The sequence below is a fragment of the Felis catus genome, chromosome A1 (genome assembly GCF_018350175.1).
Source record: "Felis catus isolate Fca126 chromosome A1, F.catus_Fca126_mat1.0, whole genome shotgun sequence".
Taxonomy (NCBI): domain Eukaryota; kingdom Metazoa; phylum Chordata; class Mammalia; order Carnivora; family Felidae; genus Felis; species Felis catus.
In genome coordinates this window covers 175,834,684-175,858,915 of record NC_058368.1, presented here as the reverse complement: position 1 = coordinate 175,858,915, position 24,232 = coordinate 175,834,684, and the positions used below count along the sequence as shown (strand labels likewise).

Here is a 24,232-nt window from a genome sequence, read left to right as displayed (position 1 = left end):
GCATATTTCCTCATAGAATTGTTCGATGGGTACATCAAATGTGACAAAAGAATATGAGCTCAGTCTATTTCCTTCATTTATGCTCCCAGCCGGAGCCCCATGCACCAGCACCAAGAACACTAGATCAGAGGTGGGAGGTGGGAGAATCAAGAGTCTGGATTCCTCCAGACCCTTTGGCCATTAACTTACCATGTCATCTTGGGCACAATATTGAATTCCTCTTGGCTGCCTTGTAAAACAGTGGTTTTCAAGTGGGTGAAGTTTTACCCTCCCTCCAAAGGAACAGTCAGTGTCTTACAGCATTTTTTTTGTTGTCACAACTGGAGGGAGAAGTTGCCATTGGCATCTAGGCAAAGGCTAGGGATGCTGCTAAACATACTGCAATTAACAGGACAGTCCTTCATGCAAAAGGATTATCCTACCCAAATATCAACAGTGTTGGGGTTGAGAAATTCTATTATAAATGGAGGAGTCCATCCCTTTTAGCTCTGAAAAATCTAAAATGTTAGCCTTGGAACACACACACACACACACACACACACACACACACACCCCTTTCAGTTTGGGAGTGGATAAAGCCTTAGTAACAGGTAAAATCTTGAAGGGTGACTAGGACGAGAGACAAGGAGAGGGTGTTCCAGTAAGTGGGAGCCATGGACATAGATAGGGGAGGGTGAGTGCAGAGCACGGTCATGGTCACAGAATGGTGAGTGGTTGGGTTTACCTGGTTCTTGCAGGTGATATAGGAATCCGTGCCTGGCAGAGAGGCTGGGGACCAGCTGTTTGGGACGGTGTTCTCAGTGCGTGGGGTGGGATGGACGTCTGTATGGCTGATCACAACTATTCCAGCTCTCTCCCCTTCCACGTAGGATTGTACTTCCTGCTCAGGTGAAGTCAGAGCTGACAATGTGACTTGAGTTAGCCATTGAATAGTGGGCAGAAGTGGTGAGACTTTGCTGCTGGGTGCAAGTGTTAAAGACCAGTGCATCCAGGGAGTTCTTCATATTACTGTCTCCTTTCCCTGTGGCACAATGACCCTCCACACTTAAGACGGTGGCTGCTTCATCGGCCTGGAACTCCAAGCAACAGGAATGAGTAGGGACCCTGTCAACCCACAGTGAATATGAGCAAGACATGACCTTTGTGCTTTCGACTGCTGAGATTTGAAGGTCATCTGTCTGTTACCGCGGCAGAACATGGCTATCCTGACTGATTTAGACGGAAGTTACCGGTGGTAACTAACATGATTGTAGATGGTACACAGAGATGGCATGAAACTGTACTACATTCCTCAGTGAGAGCACTTAACTATCTGGGTAACCCTAACAAATAAGTGTCGGTGTGGTGCTAGACTGCCTTTAACACCTGTCTAATATATCCTGTGCTCTCTTTTTTAACAGAGAGTGGGCACAGGCTCAAGTTTCTGTATTTAGCTAAAATTTCATAGCATAGTTTTAAAATTGCATTTAATGTTAGGGTTGCCTTCTATTTATGGCAAGTTTTCCGTTTATGGTAGTGATATAAAATTTTTAAAAATGGTTAAGTAAAGAAAGTGAATCACTTTAAAGACTTATAGAAAGCCAATAAAACATAGGTGGTACGTGCTTATGGCAAAACTCATAAAGACGGTTTACAAATGACTGAAGTTGGAGAGCAGAGCTCATAGGATCGGGCAAAATCTCTTGCAGAGGCAAAAGGGGTGAGTTGAGGCCAACGGTGGAATCGCAACAAGAAACACAATATTAATAATATTTCTGGGCATTCTTCTAACAAGATGAGAGCAGCTGTCACACGATAGGATCTAAAGGGGCGTAGAATATAGTCCATATTCTCCATACCGCCCAGTGCCTGGCGCACAGCAGATTCCTGACCAATAATTGTGGAATGAGTGTGGTCAGTGGGCAGGACTTGGTTTAATTCTATGCTTGCTTAGGCGGGTGGGCTACAGTCTTGGGAAGTCCTTTGCTCTGCTCAGCATGTTGAAAAGCTTCTGCGAGCACATCTGGGAGACGAGGCAGAGTGCTAAGTAGCTCTGCAAACAGAGGGTAGGAAGGTGAAGGATCCCTAGGTGTGGGGGCCAGGGGGATGGGAAGAGGTAGCCACGGAGGCTGGTACTGCCAGGCAGGAAAAAAGAACCGGTGGTGTGTGCGCGTGCGGGAGGCGGGTGGTGGCAGTCGGAAAAGGACTATGAAGGACAGACATTTCTCATATGAGTTTTGCAAAGCCCAGCTCTGACTCAGCAAGGGAGAAGGAGAGATTGCGGAAATGTCGGGGAGGCTTGGGCTTTCCAAAATGCACTGAAAAGTCTACGGGTTAACTTTCCCTCTAACTCATGGCAGCCCCATTTTTCTGCCCAGCTGCAGTGGTTGGCGAAGAGATTGCTCCTGGTGAAGTCCCCCTTCATGTAAGTCCCAATGCTGGATGGGGGCAGCGTGTGGGCCTCGATTGTTTTTCAAGTGCCGTCCACTGTGTTTCCTTTGGTTCGCCCAAAGTCGTTTTGCAATTGCTGTTAAAAATTATAACTCTGAAGGAGGATTTATAAGGAGCCAGGAGTTTGCCTACTTGGACAACATCGGTGGGCAGTGTCCAGTTTAAGCAGTTGTCTCCTGGCTGGGAAGGAATCACACTGCATTCCGGAGGCAGAAGGCCAACTCCTTTCAACAGAGGATCATGACTGTGTCTTAAGAGTAAAGTCACTGCATCCTGGGGTCCCGCAGCCCTTGGAGGTTTCCCTGACATGTGACCTGAAAGATGCTGGGAGCATCTGCTGACTACGACCTGGAAGGGATAATTGAAAGAGGCTAAATTGTGCTGTGGGGAAGGGAACTCTCTGTGAGAAATTGACATGGCAAGTCAACTGGGAAGGTACCACCAACCAGAGCCTTGGAAAGAGGGAGTCCAGTGCACCTACTCCCTTTTATTGGAAGGATAATTGGTAAGGTTTGAGTTTCCCAAAGCAGAGAAGTATGCAGCTAGTTCATTTTACATAACCTGAAACCTAGATCTCAAGATACATTTTGTGCTGACATAGAAAAGTGTGTGAGCTGGTGCCACCTATGGGCAAGTTGTGGTGCTGCAGCCTAGCTCTATTAGATGTTGGGTCCAGATAAAGTCAGTGGATAAAATGTGTAAGGGAATTAAAAAAAATTTTTTTTTAACGTTTATTTATTTTTGAGACAGAGAGAGACAGAGCATGAACAGGGGAGGGGCAGAGAGAGAGGGAGACACAGAACCTGAAACAGGCTGCAGGTTCTGAGCGGTCAGCACAGAGCCCGACGTGGGGCTCGAACTCACGGACCGTGAGATCATGACCTGAGCCGAAGTCAGACGCTCAACCGACCAAGCCACCCAGGCGCCCCAGTGAGGGAACTTTTTAAATCTATAATTATATAAATGTTTGTTGGCATAGTTTGTTTTACAAGGAAGTATTACAGGCTCTTGGAACTGGAGGCAGAAATCATTAAATTGTATGCAAGAAGGTGGAGAAAATTGTATTATAGGAATTTCTTCCAGAAAAAAATTCCGTGTGTATAGGAGAGAAATTCTCTGATAAATCTTTTTGGTCGTGGAGTGAGACCCCAGAGGCCATGCTCCAGGAAGAGTAGACGGTCCACTGGCTACCAAGGAGAGTGGATCCTGTTAGCTGGCTATAACTGACCTGGATGGGGTAGACATGGCTGAGGGCAAGGCTGCATTGCTTGACCCAATAGAAAGGAGATGAAGCATTTTCAGGGGAAGCATTCCAGAAGAGGAATAATACCCCAGGGAAAGCACAAGAGAATGGGAACTTGGAGGTTAGACATGTCTGATGAAGAATGGAGGAAGTATGCTGTGAGAGATACGGGTACCATCTCTCCTGCATTTCCCCCATGGAAAGTCTGGTTGGAGTTCTTTGTGGAAAATGGATAAGGGGTGAGAGCGTGGGTTGACTTGAGTTATTTTTTTTTAATGTTTATTCAGTTTTGAGAGACAGAGAGAAACAGAGCATGAATGGGAGAGGGGCAGAGAGAGAGGGAGACACAGAATCCAAAGCAGGCTCCAGGCTCTGAGCTGTCTGCACGGAGCCCGTCGCGGGGCTCGAACTCACAACCATGAGATCATGACCTGAGCCGAAGTAGGTCGCTTAGCCAACTGAGCCACCCAAGTGCCCCTGACCTGAGTTCTTAATAGAATCTTGGAGTTGAAAGGGATTCTAAGAGGTCATCAAGCCCATTCCCACCCAAAGTAGAAACACCTTCCCTGATTCCCATGGGGATGTGAGCAGCCTGGTTCAAATGCATCCAGGGGACAGTGGGCTTACTTCTTCCGGAGGCAGACAGGGCCAGTGAGAACTTCCTTTCTTTGGTTTGCGGTCTTTGTTTAATTCAGAGGAATCGTAAATAAGGAAGTGGCTACACTAGGGGAGGGCACAACAGTAAAGTCATGACAGTTACTGGGTAGAGTGTTCCCACTGGTGCCAAGCATTTAACTTACATGATCTCACTCGAACCCCTTGGGAAAGTCATTCCTTCTGCTTTGGAGGTAAAGAAATGGAGGTCTTGCAAGCCTTGCTGTTCTGCCTGAAGTCACACGGCTAGCGGCAGGGGAAGCCAGTGTTTGAACTCCGGCATCTTTGAGCATTTCACGCTGTCACCATTTCCCCCCTGCTGGTTCTCCTGGGAAATCACCCCCTGATGAAATTTGTGAGAGAGTTCTCGTTCTGCAGAGTGATGAACTCAACATGGTATCTGACTGTGGTCTCTGACCCTTAAGAGGAACAGAACTTCCGAAGCGGTCGACATGTTTGCCGAGGAAGCTTAGAGAGTCAATGATCTCTTAGAAACACTCAGAAGAACTAGGGTTAGTTCACTTGGAGAAGGCTGATTATACAACGGGTCTTCAGGTTTATGAAAGATTTTAGACACCGTGGTCACCCGCTGTTCTCTGTCGCCGCTCTGGACCAGAGAGGAGGAAAAACAAAAATGAGGCCCTTTTTCCGAGGACACCGAATGGAGACCAGTGTTGTCTTGGTGTGTGGGGGCTTTTCAGAAGCCAGCGTCTTTCTGCCTTACTAAGCAGACTCACTAGGGGTGTGCCTCAAGGTTTTGGCTCTAGAAGCACCCACGGTTGGAGGGGAACATTGTGGGCTCCCTTGCGCATCTTCTCTGACAGTAGCCCCGATTGAATTATGCCCCTATGATAGCCCAGTACCTCTTAATAATGATGGCTCTTGCCAAGCACTGGGGCATTACCGTTACATAAGTAAATGCTGAGGCTCTCTGTGTTACTGTCCTTCCCCTGGAAGTTTCCTGATCCTTGAAATGGGCTCAGGGTGTCTCACGGGATTCTGGAGAGGGGGCAATGAAATAATTTACGTGTAGGTCTAGCAGAGTGCTTGGCATGGAGTTGGCACTCCATAAATGATAGGCTTCTGCTCCCACAACCCAAATCTCTAGAATTTCTATGAAGTCTAAATAAATGCCATTTTTTGACGCGAAAACGACTTGATTTTGAGCGGAGCATTACAAGATCGCTGTTGGACCTAGTCAAAGATTCCAGCTGCACAACTTATGCATTATGGGGTAAAGTGGGAATTAAAACGCTGCAGCCCTGTTGCATGGATGGAATCAGATAGAATATACAAAGCACCTGGCACACGGCCTTGCGTGCAACTGCCAGATGAATGTTGAGACTAAAGCCGTGTTGTGGGATTTGTTTTCAACTCTTGGCCATGAGCAAACTGCCTGGGAGCCCTTCCTGGGTCGATCAGACCCTGGAGATTTATGGGCAACCCGAGCTGGCCTTATAGAGGAGAAGAACGTCCTCCCTTTTGGCAGATGTGCTAGGAAGGGAGCTTCTGCAGCCTCCTCCTTTGCCTCAGTTTCCCTGGAGCGGCTGATCCGATTGGCCGGGGCTGGCCGCAAGAGGCGGGGTCGCCGATGACTTACTGCGCTGATGGGTGGCTCCGCCTCTGGCCGGCTGCGTTTTCTGCAGATGTTTCTATCACAGAAGGTGGGTTGAGACTTCCGCACCCGCTAATACACAGTCTTCCGGCAGCCCAGCCTTTGGGAAGCGGGGTGATTAAGTGCTTCCTTAGCCATTGATGAAGCCGGGCTTTCTCAGCTTTAGCACCATTGACATTTCCGGTGGGAAAATCCCTTCTTGTATACGTTATAGGATGTTAAGCAACATCCCTGGCCTCTACCCATTAGAGGCCAGTAGCAACTCCCACCTCAGTTGTGACAGCCAAAAATGTTTCCAGACGTTGCCAGATGTCCCCTGGCAGGTAAAAGCTGCCTGGTTGAAAGCCAGTCTCTATCGGCATGTTGGGTAGTGAGTCACTCTTAAGCTTCGCTACCAGGTGGCTAAGAGAGAGGCTTTCTTTAGCTTCTTCATAGCGAGAGAGAAACAGCAAGAAATAGTGAACGGGTGAGAGGCAGAAAGGGAAACTGAGGCAGGAGCCAGCCGTGAGCGACTTCCATGAAACTTCCAAAGGTGCCGCACGTGTAGGAGCAGAGTTGCCGTCAGGGCTGGGCCGTGAGGGCCCCCCTGTGCTTGTCTGGGGTGCAGGGGCTGACGGGCAAATACTAGTGACCATCTCTGCTGCAGCTACTGGGGGACAGAGGTCGGGGAAAGACACACGCTCCCTTGTGCAGAAACCACCGTTCTTCTCCCTCTGGCTCCCTACCCAGCCAGTCCTGCAAACCGCCCTGTCCCGTCCTCACCCGCCCAGACCCTCTGCCCGGGGGTCGTCCACTGCCGCCAGCTGCCCTAGTCAGCCCTAGCGCCGGTGCAGGGAGACGGGGCAAGGGAAACGAAACTCCCCAGCACTGGGCCATTGAAAATAATCGCCGCCTTTTCAAAGGCCGACTTTGCCCGGTGCCAAGGCAAGAACTGTCTGTCTCGCCACCTTTCAGTTCTTGTTAAAAAGCAGAAGGCATGTCAGGGCCGGGCCAGGCCACGGGACAGAGAGGGCTTTCTTTGCAGCGCCGGATGATTCTCCGTGCTTTAATGAAAGCTCTTATTAGCCCCAGCTGGCGTCCCATTTTCCTGAGCTGTAATAAAAAATGGCCTGGGTCATCCTTTCCCAGGCTAATTTCAAAAGCATTACCACCGTCATAATTGATTACTATTTATTTTGGTCATTAATAGTCATGCACCCCTCCTTGTGACATGTGGATTAAATGGCCCGAGACTATTTATGGCACGTGGCAGCCAGTATTTATTTTCTGTGATTCCTCAAGCCCCCAGTCCCTTTCAGAGTAACCCCTTGATTTCATGCCGCCCAGAGAGTCCTCCTCTGGCTCGAGTATTCAAACTACTAGCCGTGATGCCTGGTGGGAGTCGGGATGAAAAGGTGGGGCTTCAGAAAAGATGAGAGAGTGCCGGGGGCATAGTCGTACAGAGGGCAAAGAGGTGTGCCTTCCACACTGGTGTTGGAGGCAGGAGGAAGGGAGATGAACCGAACAGTTATGCGTTTGTTGTTTTTTTTTCTCTCTGGCCCCTTGAAGGAGGCAGTTACCAAGCATCCGTGGCCAGTTAATTTGGGAAGAGTATTGGTATTTTCTGTCTTCAAGACAGAGAGTTTGGAAGCTGCCTGCGTGTGACTGCAGAAGGATCATAATGTTCCCTAAATAGTCAAAATATGAATAGAGACCTCATCAAATGAAAATCCCTGAGGAGGTCAGTTTAATTCACACCCACTCTTGAAATGGAGCGATTTTACTTCCATATCGTCCCACCTGTTGTCCTACTGTCAGGTAGTTAGTGCTCCCAAAAGGCTCTGGAAATCACAAAAAGAAAAAAAAAAAGGCAAACAAGGGTTAAAAGCTTTAAATTTCCCCAAAGGCTGTGCTCCTACGTCTCCTACGTCCTACTGGGCAGACATGCTGTGTTCAGGTGGGAATCTGACTCAAGCTAAGGCAAAGGTAGTGCCTGCCTCTGGGCCATCTAGCTTCTTGATTGGTGGAAGGATAGACACCAAGCTCGAGTCCACCAATCAGAGCTCTTCCCTAGAAATTTTGAAGCTGAGACCAATAAAAGCACAAGTCAGTCCCTCTTTGGCTTTGGAAGTAAGGAACCATTCACAGACATGAATGAAACCAGTCCACCAGTGGGAAGGATTTGGTCAATATTCAGAGAGAAGCCCATTTCAGAGATGGAGACAGAGAGAGTCCTAGTGACGTTTGAGACGCTGCTTTTAGTTACTCCTGAAACCTGGAGGAGGAACACTGAAAAGAGTTGTGCAGGGCACAATTCATATGGCCACCATATGATATATATGTGATATAGTGGCCCCTGGGGTTGTGCAGTGTGCAGCTTGCACAACTGTACATGGTGACCCCTCGGAAGCATCCCTGCCCTTTCTTCTGCTTGCTTGGAGATACTCCAGTGCCCTGTTATTAAACTCTTCTTTTTACCAAGTCCATTTGGAATTGGATTTATGTCGCTTAAACCAAATGAGATCTAAATAATACAATAACAGCTATCTATGACCACAAAGGAAAAATAAAAAACTATAACTCCCTCACCCCCACCATCCAGCTTATTCTAGATAGCAAGAAAGAAGTACCTGTCTTTCTTACCTATTAATTGTCAATTTACTAGTCATTCAGGGAGTCACGGAAGAGGGAGAGAAAGTGTGCATCCCGACTCCAGCCACAGTCCTGGGGTGCCAGGCCTTGCAGACTGCCAGGCTGGACAGAAGGCGCGTGAATGCAAACAATTTCCGGAAGGCCTTTGGGCTGGCTGTGTGGGAACAGCTGCACAGCTCCCTAATGGGTGTCAATGTCATCGCAGACTCAACATTTTCCAGGGGAATGGGGCTGAGAGAATGCTGTGCTCTGGCCAGACAGTGCCCCGGAGGGGTGGGGGGATGTGGAGAGACAAGGAAGGTTGCCAGGCAGAATAGCTTCACGTCCAGACCCAGGGGACGGAGAATGAGGAAGAGTCTTGAAGAAGCTTTCAATTCATGGTTTCTGCATTCCACCACTGTAAGGGCTTTCTGAGTCTCCCTAGTAAAATATGTAGACACTTAATTTCAGGAATGAACAATAATTAAAGGATTTTTTTTTTTTTAAGGGTTGGGGGAGGAGGAACCCTGGCAGAGTTCTTTTAAAAGAAGGCAGAGGGAAGGGAATTCAAACAATCCCAAGGAATGTAAATAAGTGTTCTACAAAGGGATGTGGATGGTGCGGTGGGATTAGCGTGGATTTTGAATCTAGCCTGATGTGGGTTCACGTCCCGGCCTTGTAGGACTATAGAGAAGCCACATCAGTTCTGGGAGGTGGCGTTTCCTCACCAAAACCAAGGATGATGATACCTAATTGAGTGTGAGTATAGCCCCAGACACAATAAATAAATGTTAATTAGGACTACAGAACTAGAGTCGCCCAGGAAAATAGTGCAATGCCAGAATGTGAGCTATTGGCTTTGGTTTTGTTGGTCCCCGCCCCCCACCCCCTTAAAATGTTTTGACACTGTGCTACGTTCTTACAGGCATCTTTTCTACTACAGCTCCTTTCTCAGCTTTCATCCTGAGGCCACATGTTTTTGGAAATATGTAATGTAGTCCGCTGGATAACAGAGGAACTCAGACTCAGTGGCCGTTCTTTGAATTTTTTATCTTAGCCCTGCCCTCCCCACGACCATCTGGCCCCTTTGGTTTTGCTTTTGCTTTGCCATTCCTGTTTTCATCTCTTGCTCACTGCCCATCTGTATTAGTCATCCTTTGCTGCATAACAAATTATACCAACACTTAGCAGTTTGAAACAAGAAGCGTGAATTATCTCACAGTTTCTGTTTCGGGGATTCTGGAGCATCTGGGTGGTTCTCATTCAGTGTAGCATGTGAGGCTGCAGGCAGCTGTCAGCCTGGGTTTCAGGCACCAGAAGGCTGGCCTGGGGTTTGGGTCCCATTTCCAGGTCAGCTCAGTCACTTGGCTGTTGGTAGGAGGACTCAGTTCTTCCCTACACGGACCTCTCCACGGGTTGCTTGAGCGTCCTCGCAACCTGGCAATGGGAAAAGGCCCTCGTCTCCACTGTCACCAACCATGTCCGGTTTCAGTTCTGTGCAGTCAACCTTAGATGTCTCTTACTTCAGCCTTTTGTGATTTCTTCCCTAGAGGATCTCAACAACTTCCTATGATATGGTGATTTATAATGAGAAATAGATATTTGGGCTTCACCCCTGTTCCTGGCACAGAGCTCTTCAAAATCCTTGGAATTTCCTAAGTGAAGAGAGAGCTTAAGATGAAGAGAGTGTCCTTTGTTATTCAAAACAAGCCCCTTTCAACCACACCAGAGTTTATGTTAACGTGGTGACTTTTGGAAAGGCCCTAAGAATGGCGGAGACCAATCAGAGGATTAGAGGGTTGGAACTTTCAGCCCCATCCCCCTGCCTCCTGGGGGGAGAGAGGGACTAGAGGTTGGACTAATCACCAATGGCTAGCGATTTAATTAGTCATGCCTACATAATGAAGCCTCCATAGAAACCTAAAAGGATAAAGGTCAGAGCTTCTTGGATGGCGAGCATTTGGGGGTGCCAGGAGGGTGGTGCACCTGGAGAGTGTATGGAGACTTCCCATACCACCCCTCAGCCTTGCCCTATACATCACTTTCATGTCATCTAGTAAGCTGATAAACATAAATAAAGTGACTTCTTGAGTTCTGTGAGCCATTCTAGCAAATTATTGAACCTGAGGATGGGGTCGTGGAGGGGGGCCTCTGATTTATAGCCAGTTGAACAGAAGTACAGGAAACCTGAGATTTGTGATTGGTACCTGAAGTAGAGGGACAGTCTTGTGGGACTGAGCACTTAACCTATGGGATCCAACACTAACTGCAGGTAGATAGTGTCAGAATTGAATTGAATTGCAAGACACCCAGTTGATATCCACAGAGAATTGGGGAATTAGTTGGTGTGGGAAAAAACCCACACATCTGGTGTCAGAGTGCTGTATGAGTGTAAAGGAACCAGGTTTTCCCGAACTTCCTCACAGGGCTTTCTCTTTCCAATCATCTGTTGAGCAAGGGTTTCTCAATCTTGGCACTAGTGACATTTTGGGCCACATAGTTCTTGGTAGTTGTTGAACAAATCCTTTGTTGTCATTCGACGGTCTGTGCATTGCAGGGAGTTTAGCAGCATTCCTGGTCTTTACCTACTAGATGCACCCCATCCCCTGAGTTCTGACAATCAAAGATATATCCAGACATTTTGTTGTTGTTGTTGTTGTTGTTGTTGTTGTTGTTGTTGTTGTTGAAAGAGACAGAGAGAAAGAGAAGCAGTGCAATCAGGGGAGGGGCAGAAGAAGAGGTAGAGAGAGAATATCAAGCAGGCTCTAATGCAAGTGCGGAGCCTGACACAGGGCTCGATCTCATGACTGTGAGATCATGACCTGAGCTGAAAGCAAGAGTTGGATACTTAGCTGACTGAGCCACACAGGCGCCCCCACCTAGACATTGTTAAATGTCCCCTGAGTGGGGGTTGCGGGGAGCAAAAGTGCCCTTAGTTGAGAACTCCTGTGTTAAGCTGACTCTAGAGTTTCATTATAAGACATGTTAACTATAAAATGTGCTTGTGGTTTAGTGTGCAATGCACCAGGCTGTTGATGATTGGATCGATTTGTGCCTTTCTCTCTTGTTTTGACTTTTTTCTAGTTGAGGTTATACGTATGCACAGTTTGACTAGTTCTACAAGGTCTGTTAAGATGCCAATAACATTGCTTAGTTCCCCTCCCCTCCATTTCCCCTTTCTGGGGATTCAGTTTTCAGCTCTTTTAATATTTACTCTCTATCTCTTTATATACTTGAATTGCTAACTCTGGCTTTTTCAGTCTTGGGTCTTATCCATTAACTGTGGATGATAAGGACTTATCACTCTTTTCCTCATTCCATTTCCACCACTTCCCACCCCTCCACCCTTCCCATATATTTATATTGTAATTTTGGCTTGATAAACATTCATTGTTTCTTATATATGTTTATATATGCCTTACGGAGCCATGGCTATGAACTAATCTTTTGTTTTACCTGGAATTAACAATTGCCTTTTTATTGTCACTATTATTTGATTGTTCAATTTTCTATGTATTTATCATTAATTTAACTCCTAAATCTCAATTTCACCTTTCTGAAAAAAAAATCCATTTTTTACATTTCATTTTTCCCGGTGTGGGCTGGTTGCCCTCTACTGTGGTATAGAGCTGTCAGCCTGGGCTTGTCTTTTGCCATTATCCAGAGAATTCCCCTCACCTTTGGTTTCTGTAGTACTGGGTTAAATATTGTCATCTTCACCACCCCCTTCCTACTAATTTGTGTCTTTCCCGGAACCTTAGAATGTAACATTATTTGGAAATAGGCTCATTGTAGAGGTAATTAGTTAAGATGAGGTCATATTGGAGTAGGGTGGGCCCTTAACCCTATATGACTAATGTCCCTATAGAAAGAGGAGAAGAGATATATAGATATGCACAGAGGCAAGACAGCCATGTGGAGACAGAGACAGAGATTGGAATCCTTCTGCCAGAAGCCAAAGAAAGGCTGGGCCCACCAGAAGCTGGAAAAAGCAAGGAAGAGCCCCTTCAAGGTTTCAGAGAAGGCATGGCCCTGCTGACACCATGATTTTGATTTCTAGCCTCTAGGACTGATAAATTTCTGTTGATTTAGACCACATAGTTTGTAGTGCATTGTTATGGCAGCCCTAGGCAACTAATACATAAGCCATATCTTTTGTTTTTTCTTAGTTTACTCATTCATTTGATAGAATATACTAGTGGCTTTTTGGGAAAAGCATGCAGCAGTTAAATTTTTTGAGAATTTGCATATCTGAATTATTTTTATTCTGTTCTTATACAGGAGTGATAATTGGGCTAGATATAGAATTCTAGGCTGGAAATACTTTTCTTTTAGAATTTTGAAATCACTGCCCCATTGTCTTTTGTTTATTTTTCTCCCCATAGCTGTTAAAAATTCTTAATTTATTCTAATTTCTGATCTATTGCATGTGGCCTGTTTTTCCTACCCTTCAGAAGCTTGGTGGGATGTTATCTTTGTTCTGAGTGTTCTGGAAATTTCATAACAATGCACCCTGGTTTAGTGTGAGTATATTTATTCTCATTATGCTGAGAACTTAAAGTCCCCTTTGAATCTGGAGATTTTTGTTCTTCAAGTTTCAAAATATTCTTTCATTATTTTGCTGATGACTATCCCCTCAGTTTTCACTGCTCTTTCTTTGTGGTACTTTTCTTATTTGCATGTAAGACTTCTTGGACTGGTCTTCTAATTATTTTCTCTTTTCTTCCCTGTTTTCTCTTTGTCTTTCTGACTTCCTTTCTGAAACTCTTTCTCAATTTTATTTTTAAATCTTTTACAAAGTTTTTAACTTATATTTTCACAGTGTTAATTTTCAAAAAATATTTTTTTGTTTCTAAGTGTTTTTTTTTTATAGCATTCTGTTCTTGTTTCATTGATATGGTGTCTTTTCTTATCTTACAAGGTGATCAATGATAGTTTGGAGCCATTTTTCCTCTCCTTGCAAAATTTCTGTTTTCTCCAAGTCATTTTTATTTGTTTGTTTTGTTTCGTGACTTGTCTCATAGAGGCTTTCCTCAGATATTTTGTTGTTGTTGTTGTTGTTGTTGTTGTTGTTTTTAATAAATGGCTGTCTGAATGAGTGGAGTTTCTTGACTATGAACTTTATTGTGGAGTGCTATGCTGTGCTAATTGCTGGGGAGCTCCTGTTTCAATATCTTTAGGTCTTTCTACCTGAGTTTGTCAGACACAGGAGAGAATTTTCTTCTAATCTCCTCTCCAGAGGGCAAAAGTCTGGATTCCAGCATTCTGGAAGCTCAGTATGGGAAGAGAGATGGGAGAAGGCCACGTCCATAGTTACTGAACAATAGCCCATCAACTGGGTCTGATGTCACATAGTCCAGAGTCTCTATATTTTATCCTTCTTGGAAGGCAGATGATCAGTCTTCTGCCAGAGTGAGGAAGGGGCAGGTACCCAGCAATGTGGAATGAGGAGGATGTCCGGCATCTACTACTAATAAACGGATTCCAAGCAGTCGCCATTATTTTACACCCTCCCTCCCACAGCTTTGCGCTCAGTTCCAGAAGTACACTGTATCACAGATTCCTAAGTTTTTCTGAGTATTTTCTTGTATATGTCCACTCGGCTCACAGATTTTCTTGCTAGGAGCTTGGAATTCAGTTCTGTCAGAGCTGCTTAGTCAAATAATACTTATCCATAAACTTTCTGGATCCCAAAGTTTCGTTATTTTCACCTCTCTCATTTTCCCTTGCACTTTTATGTCTTAAAAAAAAATCCCATCCTGATAGTTTTAGTCCCTTCATGAGGGACTGCAATGAGATACCAGGTGCAATCTGACCTCTTTACTCAGAAGGCCCGAGTTTGCACTTCCCACCTTGTTTTGGGTGTTACTTTCGAAGGGAGCTGAAGCGTGTTCTCAAGCGTGGTCTCAAGGTCCCACATCTCAAGCATGTTCTGAAGGAAACTTCTTCACCACTACTTGATCCAAGACAGCATTTTTGGACCAATCATGTGCTATCCAGCAAAACACATGAAATGTATTTATTTATATAATGGTATCTTCCTGTCAACCAGGGGAATCCTATTTCCATCAAACACTTTTCCCAAGCACTTTACCACTTTCTACCTCTCCTGCACCTGATCCGAGGACAGCTTATCCAGAGCTGATACTGAGAGGAGATAAAGAAAGCAGGGTTGAGGTGGGGGAGGTTGGGTGATTTATTGGTCCGTGACGCATGGAGCCTGAAGACGACTTGGGACTTGTGTTATTTGGGGTGGGCAGGAAAACATGCGTTGATGAGGTGGTGTGTGAGCAGAGACCACAGGAGTAGAGGAGAAAGGCATGCGGATGTCTGGGGGAGAGTTTTCAGGAAAGAAAACAGCAGAGCCAAGGGCTCTAGGAGGGGAAGCAGGAGACCAGTGGGGCTGGAGAAGAAGAGGGAGGGGGAGGGTGGGAGGGGACTGGCTTGGTGGGCCCATAATTAGGCGCTGACATTATCTCCAGGTGAGGTGGAAAAGCCACCATGGGAGTCTGGATTGGAATTACCTGACACATCCCGAATTGCTCTGGCTACGGTGGGAGAAGACCACCCTCTTCTCCCAGTGACGGAGAAGTGAGGAGGCTGCCGGATGCACGTTGGGGGGGGAAGAAGGTGTTGACCCGGACCAGGGAGCAGTGGAGGTGATGGTGCAGGACTCCATGCCGGGTGTATTTTAAAGGTAAGGCTCCGAGGACTTGCAGGCATGTTAAATGTGAGGCACCCAGGGAATGCGAGGAGCCCAGGATGACGCTGAAAATTTTGACCTCAGCTTCGAGAAAGACAAAGTGGCCAGGTGTTAGTGCAGGCCAGAGTGAGGGCCGAGCGGCCCGAGGAGGGAAGGTGAGGGGCTCGGCTTGGGCTATGCCAAATTTGAGGGGCTTGTTACATGTCGAGGTGGAGATGCTGAGCAGGCTTCTCCCTGGAGAAGCGCCCAGGGTTCATGGAGCTTTCTGGGGTGCCAGACGCCCTCTGTGTGCTGTACAGGTAGCATGCAACCCATCTCAACTGCAGCCTGATCAGGGATTCTTCTTTTTGTGTGTGGAGGAGAAAACAAGGGCATAGAAAGGTTAAGTACCTTGCCCATGGCCATATTGTGAGTAAATGTTGGAGCTGGGTTCAAACCTGAGCCATCTGGCCCCAAGCTTGTTCTACCCACCGTGCTCCCTGTGTCCCCCTCCTCCTCTGGGGTGCACATTTAGATCTTCAGGGTTTGGTGTGGGCAGCAGGAACCTGATGGGGCTTGGGGAGAACAGTGAATAGCGAGCTCTTGGGCTCAGGTGTAAGGCAGGCAGCAGATTCTTGGAGTTGCTAAAAGCGAGGCTGGTGGGGCCCGTCAGAGCTGGGTTTGAGCCTCTGTTACTTATTAACCTTGAGGAACTCATTTGCCCTCTTGACCTCAGTTCCCCTTTTCGTAAAATGTGGATAGTGGCCACATGTGGAGAGATGCTAGGTTGTCCATAGGGTCATTGAAAGGTTGAAATGAGCAATGCATACAAAGTGTTCAGTCAGTGTCATTTGTTGTTATCACCACTGGTCCTAAAAGGCACACGTTGTAGTGTCTCCTGATCAGACCCCCAGAAGCGCCCCCTGCCCCAATCCACCATAAGGTGCTGTGTTGGGAGGGAGGTGGGATTGGTGGAAGGGAGCTTGGCAGTCCCCTGTGATAGAGTAGTGCATAGAATCTTCAGGAATGGCCTCATCCTCTTTCAGAAGCCAGGAATCGTTCAGGGCGTTACCCAATCCCATGATATTAGGGAGACTTTGTGGCCAGTAAAACCACCTACGATTCTTCTGGCCTGATGGCTTCTAATCTTACTTTCCATTACTCTGGGATCCCGGGGATCAGGGCTACAGGAAGGGTCCTCCTGGCCGGAGAGCAGACTCACAAGGAAGCTTCTTGCTTCTCAAGGCCATTTGAACTCCTACTTGGAGGACGCTGGGATATAGCTTTAATTGGCCCATCTCACCACACAACATGCCTGCAGCCCTGGAATGTTTCTTTAGACGAGACAGTCTCTGACTTACAGGAATGAAGAGTCACCTTTAATTCCTGGGTCCAGAAGGATCCCAAATGAATTTAGAACAACTAAAGACTCTCAGTTCAGAGGGACACTTTAAAAAGCAACCAATAATTACAGTTTGGGAGCCATGAAGTAGCCTGAAGAGGCCAAGGCCTGTCCATACTAGACCAAAGAAAGAATTTTATTTACCAACTTTTCATTTATGCTCCACCCACTTCCAAGAATTTGGGGTGGCTGGCTGGAGAAAGCAAACAAGAAGCCCATCTCTAAGGCTTTACCTGCTGGTAGAACTCCTGAGCTGGTTCTAATAAAGTGGGTTATTTTGCCAGGAGGAAACAGAGATCATGGAACCTGGAGTAAGTCACAAGGGGCGGGGGGGGGGGGGGGCGCTACTCACAGACGTAACATACACTGAAAAGAGAAACCATTCCAAGGGCCTCTCTTCCTAGCATCCTCAAGGAATGCAACTTATCATCAAATGTTGCCACATTTAAATTACTGATTCCTCTCTGTTCTATGCACTGGAACTCTGACACTAGAATTCCTAATGCAGAGGTTTGGGGCAGGTGACTGGAGTAAATGTATCAATTTATCAGGTCGTTTCATGGTGACAGTTGGTCTAGGAGTAGATGCTAGTTGGGGCAGAAGACTTGAGCGTCTCGACCCCCCCCCCCCGGGGAAAGACAGAAGGGCTGGGTGGGGCATGGGTGAAGTGGACTGACCGCATAGGGAGGTCTGGTGCCTCGATCAGGGAATGTGGTGGTAAGAGAAAGTGGGCCCATGTGTGAGGGCAAGAAACCCACATTTGTTGAGCATCTATTTTATGTTTAGGCTGTTTACATGTTACCTCCCTAACAGTCCAGGGAGATCAATATTGTTTATTCTTGATTTTATCTAAGGAGGAAACTGAGGCTCACAGAGGTGCAGTGATGGGCCTACGTCACACGGCTAGGAAGGAATTGAGTCCTCACTTGTTCACACTATGATCTGGTAGCACCAGGTCTAAACTCGTGGCAGGTGTTGACTCCTCAGCTCCCGGCCCGGCCTGGGGAAGCTTTAGGGCTTCTCTTAGTCAAACCTCGTCCACTGATGGGCAAGGAAGCAAAAGCCCAGAGAGACCTGAGGTGTCCTGTCCACTGGGAGATAGCAGAGACTCATTTTGCATTTTGATCCAAAACTTCTAAGGGCCGGTCGGCCGCCGTGACACGACCCTGCAGCACAAAGCCCCCTACAATTCTCCAAGCTCGCAAAACCATTTTCAGAAACGGAGGAGTTCGGCAGCCACACCTGCTGGGAAGTGGAGTCTATTTTGTGCTGGAAGCCACTTTATTTACCATACCTGACCATGGCCTGTGTCCGAGCACATTCCTCAGGATCTAGACACATGCAGGTCAAATCCTGGTACAACCAGCACCCGGGGGGGCAGTTGTGCTTCCTTGGGTCAAGTATTTCCGGGTACAAGTGGCCTGAGGCTTGGACATATTTCTGACATAGTGTGCTTTTTGTTGCTTATGGGATTGGATGTTTTTAGGGAAATAGCAGCACGAATTCCTGTGCGAACACAGACTTCCTTATACCATTTGCAGGTAGATTAACATCATTTTTTTTTAATTTTTTTTAACGTTTATTTATTTTTGAGACAGAGACAGAGCATGAACGGGGAGGGTCAGAGAGAGGGAGACACAGAATCTGAAACAGGCTCCAGGCTCTGAGCCGTCAGCACAGAGCCCGACGCGGGGCTCGAACTCACGGACCGCGAGATCATGACCTGAGCTGAAGTCGGCCGCTCAACCGACTGAGCCACCCAGGCGCCCCGAGATTAACATCATTTTTTACCAGTGTTCTTCTGACGAATGCTGTCAAATTGAGGCAGCTGGAATATTAGAAATGGACGTGTTTAAAAGCCACTAGGCATGCGTTAAACGGAGTTGAGCCAAAGGCAGATACGCGGTTCTTTTGGGAGCGGGAAGGAAGAAAGTAATAATGAGCGCAGGTGTTCAGAACTGTAAGACCAATGGGCACGTGATAATGACCAAGAGCTGCCATTTTTTGAGTGTCCTTCTTTGTGCTGGGCACTCCTTTCCCTACAAGCTATCATTCAGTGAGAACCAGTCAGACCGCCCGGGCTTGACTCTGAGCTTTGCCATTTTCCAACTGGGTGACCTAGAACAATTTCCTTATTCTGTGTGTGCCTCCACTTTCCTCATCTGTACGACGGAGATAAACGTGGCCCCCGTCCTTGTGGCAGGATTGAGGATAGAAAGATTATCCTCCTGAGGCCTTTAGCACAGAAGCTGGCTTGCAGTAAGCACTCAGTAAACATTAGCAGTTACTACCTCTTGCTTTCACAAATATGCCAAGTACGTTTCCTCTTACTCATTTTGTGAACGCACGCCGTGGGCTCACAGAAGGTTAACACACTGCCTAGCGCCACACAGCTAGTTTGGGGCAGGGCCGGGTCTTGAACTCAGACCGCTCTACCTGTGAAACTAAGCCCAGGGAAGAACCACAACAGGCCAATGTGTGATCTCAAAAGCAGGTCGATGCTGGAAGGAGGTGGGAGGGCTTTGAGCAATCGGGCCACTCCCATATCGTTTCTTCCGGGGCAGGTGCGGGACTGTCTATTTCACACATGTAGCGAGGAGAAAGCCATTACTGTTACCTTAAAATTGGTTGGCCTAAGAGGAATTCCGTTTTAGAAGAAAACCGCTCCTGTGGTCAGGAAAACACTTGAGTGTTCCCGTTTGATTTGAAAGCGAGGTCCACTGGGCAGAGCCGATCGCACTGGCTCTTACCCTGTCAGAACCAGTGACCCTGTCCTTATAGGAAATGTGAATCCCCTTTGCGCTCCTGAAATGAAATGAAATGTGTCTACACACATTGTTCCTCCCCCCCAAATTAACATAATGCTCTAGTTACAATAGAAAAGAGAAAAAAAGTAAATAATGTACGATAAAATAATATACGTACTGACATCTAGACACATAGGCATGGCCGTACTGGGAAGTATATTTGAAGTGGTCAGATATGTGCTCCAGACCATAAGACATAAGTTTAGATTTGAAAGATGTGGACAAAAATCAAATGAAGATTGTTGCAACTTCATGCATCTTTAGTAGTTAATTAATAGTCAACTAAGGATATGTGTCTACTTAAGCCATAGGATCATGTAGAAATGTAGACAGACACGGGTGGATTATACGGGTTACTCACATACCTTGAGCAACTTTGCTGTTGGTGACATATTTTTTCTGAAATGATGATTCAAATCTTGGCAAAGTTCCAAACAAAACAAAATAAAAATCTTCTCTAAATTTACACAGGAGTTACATTCTGGGAAACTCAGTGTATATTAAACCGTGCAAAAAAACCCCCCACATTTTGTGTTTATGTGTAGAGCTGAGCTAGGTTCTCAGATCACTCTAAACAGGTTTTTCAGCTCCACGGATGTCTAATGGATCACTCAAGAAAAGTGTGTGGGATTATAAATCACAATATGAAAGGTGAAACTAGAAAACTTCTAGAAGGAAACAAGGGGGTAGGCAAGGATTACTTGGGACCAAAAATTATTAACCCTAGAGGAGAACTCGCTGTCTTAAGACTCTGTTTCATCAAATGGCACTTTTAGGAACATGAAAAGACACATCACAGAATGAGAGAAGATACTTGCAATCTAGCTACTCATGAGAGAAGCCCTAGACAGAATGCATGAAGAGCTACAGATCAGTAAAAGAAGAGGCAAACAATTCAACAGAAAACCAGGCAGAAGATTTGAGCAGACGTTTCACAGAAAAGGATGTCCAAATGGCCAGTGACCACAGTGGGATACCACACCACACCCTCCAGAATGGCCACCAAGAAACAGACAATACTAAGTGTTGATGAGACAACAGGGAACACTCATACTGTGTAGGCGGAAGTGTAAGTTGCCACAACAGTTCGGGGCGAGTCTTTGGCCGTGGGTACTGAGGCTGCGATACACCTGTCCCGTGGTCCAGCTCTTCACTCCTAGGTGTCCGGCAGAAATCGGTGCATCGGTGAACCAAAAAATGTGTGCAGGAATGTTCGAGGCGGCACCGTTCCTAATACCTGCAAACTCGAAACACCCCGTGTGCTCATCAAGAACGATATGCGGCAAATGCGGGAATCTCACAGACATGGTGAGTGGAAGGAGCCAGACACAAAAGACTGACACATGGCATGAAGCCGTTTCCAGGAGGTTCTAGAAAAGGGCAGGTAGATTCCTCGTGTTAGAGGTCAGGATGGTGGTTATCAGTGGTGGGTCGTGGTGACTGCAAGGGGGTCCAAGGAAGCTTTGAGGGTCCTGATAATCTGATTTTGGTCTGGCTGCTGGTTACGTGGATATGTTCGCTTTGTGACTATGCATTGAGTGTGTACTTCGATATGTGTGGTCTTCTGCACACATGCCATAGCTCAGTTTACAGTAAATATTGAAAAAAAAAATTAAACCCTACCAAAGGCCACTGCCAATCATTGGAACAGCTAAAAATATTTCACGGATTTCCAAAATGCTTCCAGATATCCCCCCTTGAGAACCAGAGGTCCAAACAGAAGGGGTAACACCAAGAAATGGGGGAATTCTCTACCTGGGCAAATCACAGGGATTGAGAGGTTTATTGACTCACACCCAGGAGGACATGGGAGGAAGATTCTCTCTTCTATAGGAAGATTCCAGAAACAAGGATGAGGAGTGGACCTTGGATGGGGTTGCTCTAAAGCAACCCGGGATGCAGTCCCATATTGAGCTGTACGCTCGGGAGCAGCAGGGATGCTAGCTGGTGGCACTTTCTTGGCCATGTTCTGTACCCACGTGGCATGGATGCTGAAAGCCAAGCATGCGAGGTAGGGGGTCTGCCATGCCAGTGGGCCAAATGGGGTACAAAGTGAGACTCTTTGGGGGTCTGCATCCACTGAATGTCCAGGGGGGCCGATACAGTGAGGGGGGGATGGCTGGTGCTCCCTGGGATATTTCTGAGTCCAAAGAGCAAGCCATGAGTTCACAGGTCACAGGTGGGAGTATCACGTCAGCAGACTACCAGTGACCAGATGGGAAGGAACATGGCTCCCAGCCAGTACCCAGGCCGGGGCTCCTTCCTTCCCATGCCAGGATGGCGTGTGGAGGAGTGCGTGTGGCCCCTCCCACACTAACTTGGTTGCAGGGGTGACTCGTGGGCATCGCCAGTCTGAACCAACACTGGGCAGGTGAGTTAGAGCAAAGTCTTTAGGCCCTCACCTCCCTGGGTGTTAAGCCTTCAGTTGCTGGGTTATGTGAGTCTGAGGGTTACAGGGAGCAGTCGGGGACAGACTAGGCACGGATGGGACTTGAAGCAGGTTTACCACCTGCATGGTGATGTTTAAAATTTATCAGCCAGGGGGTGGCTGGCTGGCTCAGTCGGTGGAGCATGCAACTCTTTGATCTCAGGGTTGTGAGTTCAAGCCCCACAATGGGCAGGGGGCCTACTTAAAAATAAATAAATAAATAATCAATAAAAGTTATCAGCCAATTCAAGTGTACCTTTATATACTGGCCAAAGATCAGCCCAGCCTGAGTACCGTATCCAGAAGCGAACCAGGGGGAGGTCATCTGAAAGACATTTTTATCCAAGAGACACCCAGGAAGAATACACTTGTGTCTTATAAACAGTTGTCTGAATCACCTGAAGTTGAACAAGAACTCAAGAAACAGAGCATTCTGGCCCACAGAGTGGGCCGAAGCAGTTTACTGGGTGTCAGTTCTACATGGAGAGGGGAAGACGCATCTCAGCCAGAAGTCAGCCCAGGGAGAGACGGTCTCTCAGTTAAGATTAAGTTCAGCCGCTATGAAAGCAGCATGCTGAAGAAGGACAGTCGAGTGGGCACAGTAATGCTGACTGTTCTCTCATTGAAAACTGCTCTACACGTAGTTGGTCCAGGGCTGGTGTGGTTGTTTCATGGTCACTGGGTTGCCAGGTTCCATCCCGATTTTCGCTTCCCCAGCCTTAGCCTTTGCTTTCGTCCTTAGTTTGCCTCATGGCCCAAGGAGGCTGTTGGAGCCCCAGCTATCTCTTATGTAGTCCAGAAAGGAGGACGGAAGGAAGGGCAAAGGGATACTCCATCTGGCTGTTCCCTTTTTAAGGAGCATCCTTGACCTACTCCAAAGACTTGGAGTAATTTCTGGGATTTTACAGGAAGATTGGGAACAGCAAGGCCACATGTTCCTTCTTCATAGTCTTGATGAGGGGATTAAAACAGGATGCCCTCACAAAGCCTCTGGCCCAAATGCCCAAGGTTCCCTTCTCCCCTATGTCTTTCTTTTTAGTTGTAGATTCTCCTGGTAATTCTCTATTTAATTATGAATAATTCTAACTTACTGAGCATTGTTTTTGCTAGGCACTAAAGCACTTTATATATGTTAGTACTTTTACTACTTACCAGGACTCTTTCAACCAGAAGTAGGCAAATGTGGAGGCACGTGTTTCAAACTGGTCAGTTTGCCTTTAAGTGAGTTGAGCAGCAGTTTTCAGAGCGTTTTCACATGTGAACTCACTAAAACATGCACAGTCTCAGGCCCCAGCCCAGACCCACTGAATCACAAAACTGTGGCTGTAGGGGTGGGGCCCAGCCATCTGGGTGCAACATGACCTCCAGGTGACCTTGATATGCACTCAAGTTGGGAACCACTGGCCTCATTTTTCCCTGGGTTCAGCTGCCCTGTGTAATGATTAATAATCATAATTGCTAACAGTTATTTGACTTTTCCTCTGCGCCAGGCACTAAGTGCTTTGACACGGGCTGTCTCCCGCATTCCCAAAGTAGTCTACACGGCTATTAATATCCCCATTTTATAGACAAGGAAACTAAGGCAGGGAAAGATTAAGTGACTGTTCAAGGTCACCCAGGCCTGAGCTCAACTGCCTGCTTTTGTGTTTTCACAGTGGTTGTAATGATGACACAGAGCATGGCAACATATTATATAATTAAAAAAAAAAAAATCTGTTCCCTGAAATCCTTGCAACCTCAAGGGTTTTTCTTAAATGGCGGTTGACCAGAAACTGTGACTGATGGGAACTGGCCTGTTCTCAGGGTATCTGACTAATCTAGGCTTGCCTTTGGTTCGAGTGGCAAATCCAGTCCCTACAAGCGCCAGGCAGGTGACATAGCAGGCGTGAGAGGTGACAGGCAGTGAGGTGGTTCCAAGGTGAGGCAGTAGGGCTTGGTGGGAACTATGGTGAGATGGGGTGTATGTCCAGTCCAAAGGGGGAAACCACAGCGCCAGAGATGTTGCCATGTGATGACGTGGGCTCCTGTCACCCCATATTATAAGCAAAAACAGCAATCTGGATTTTATGTGAAATCTCCCAATTTAAAAACTGACCCTCAATTCCGGTTTTCAGACACCACGAAGAAGGCTGAACAGAAGACATCTATCTGGGGGCCAGATGTGGTCCAGGGGCCGCTCCGTTGCCACTTCTGTGTAGCCCTCTTCAATGTCAGTGTAGAAGGTTGGCTGATTTGGTTGTGTTTCCCCGTATCAGCCTCCCGGATTAATTACTGAATTTTATGCATTTCAATGTCACCCTCGGGCCAATAGCCAGCCAGCTATGCAGGGGAATAAAAGAAGGGCGCAGGGAATTGAGCTGG

At 46.9% G+C, this 24,232-nt stretch overlaps 1 protein-coding gene across 7 annotated transcripts in view; it reads left to right on the top strand.

Moving 5' to 3' along the window:
* Positions 1 to 24,232, top strand: part of LOC123379527 — a 261,601-nt gene that overhangs the window by 197,365 nt on the left and 40,004 nt on the right. The window contains exon 1 of one of the 7 annotated variants that reach the window (XR_006584076.1): positions 15,011 to 15,249. The exons of 4 other annotated variants lie outside the window; for them this stretch is intronic. The gene's annotated coding sequence lies outside the window, so the exon portion shown is untranslated. Of the gene's footprint in view, positions 1 to 15,010; positions 15,250 to 24,232 lie in introns of those variants that run through there. 2 more of the 7 variants (XR_006584069.1, XR_006584071.1) reach the window with 2 other exon arrangements.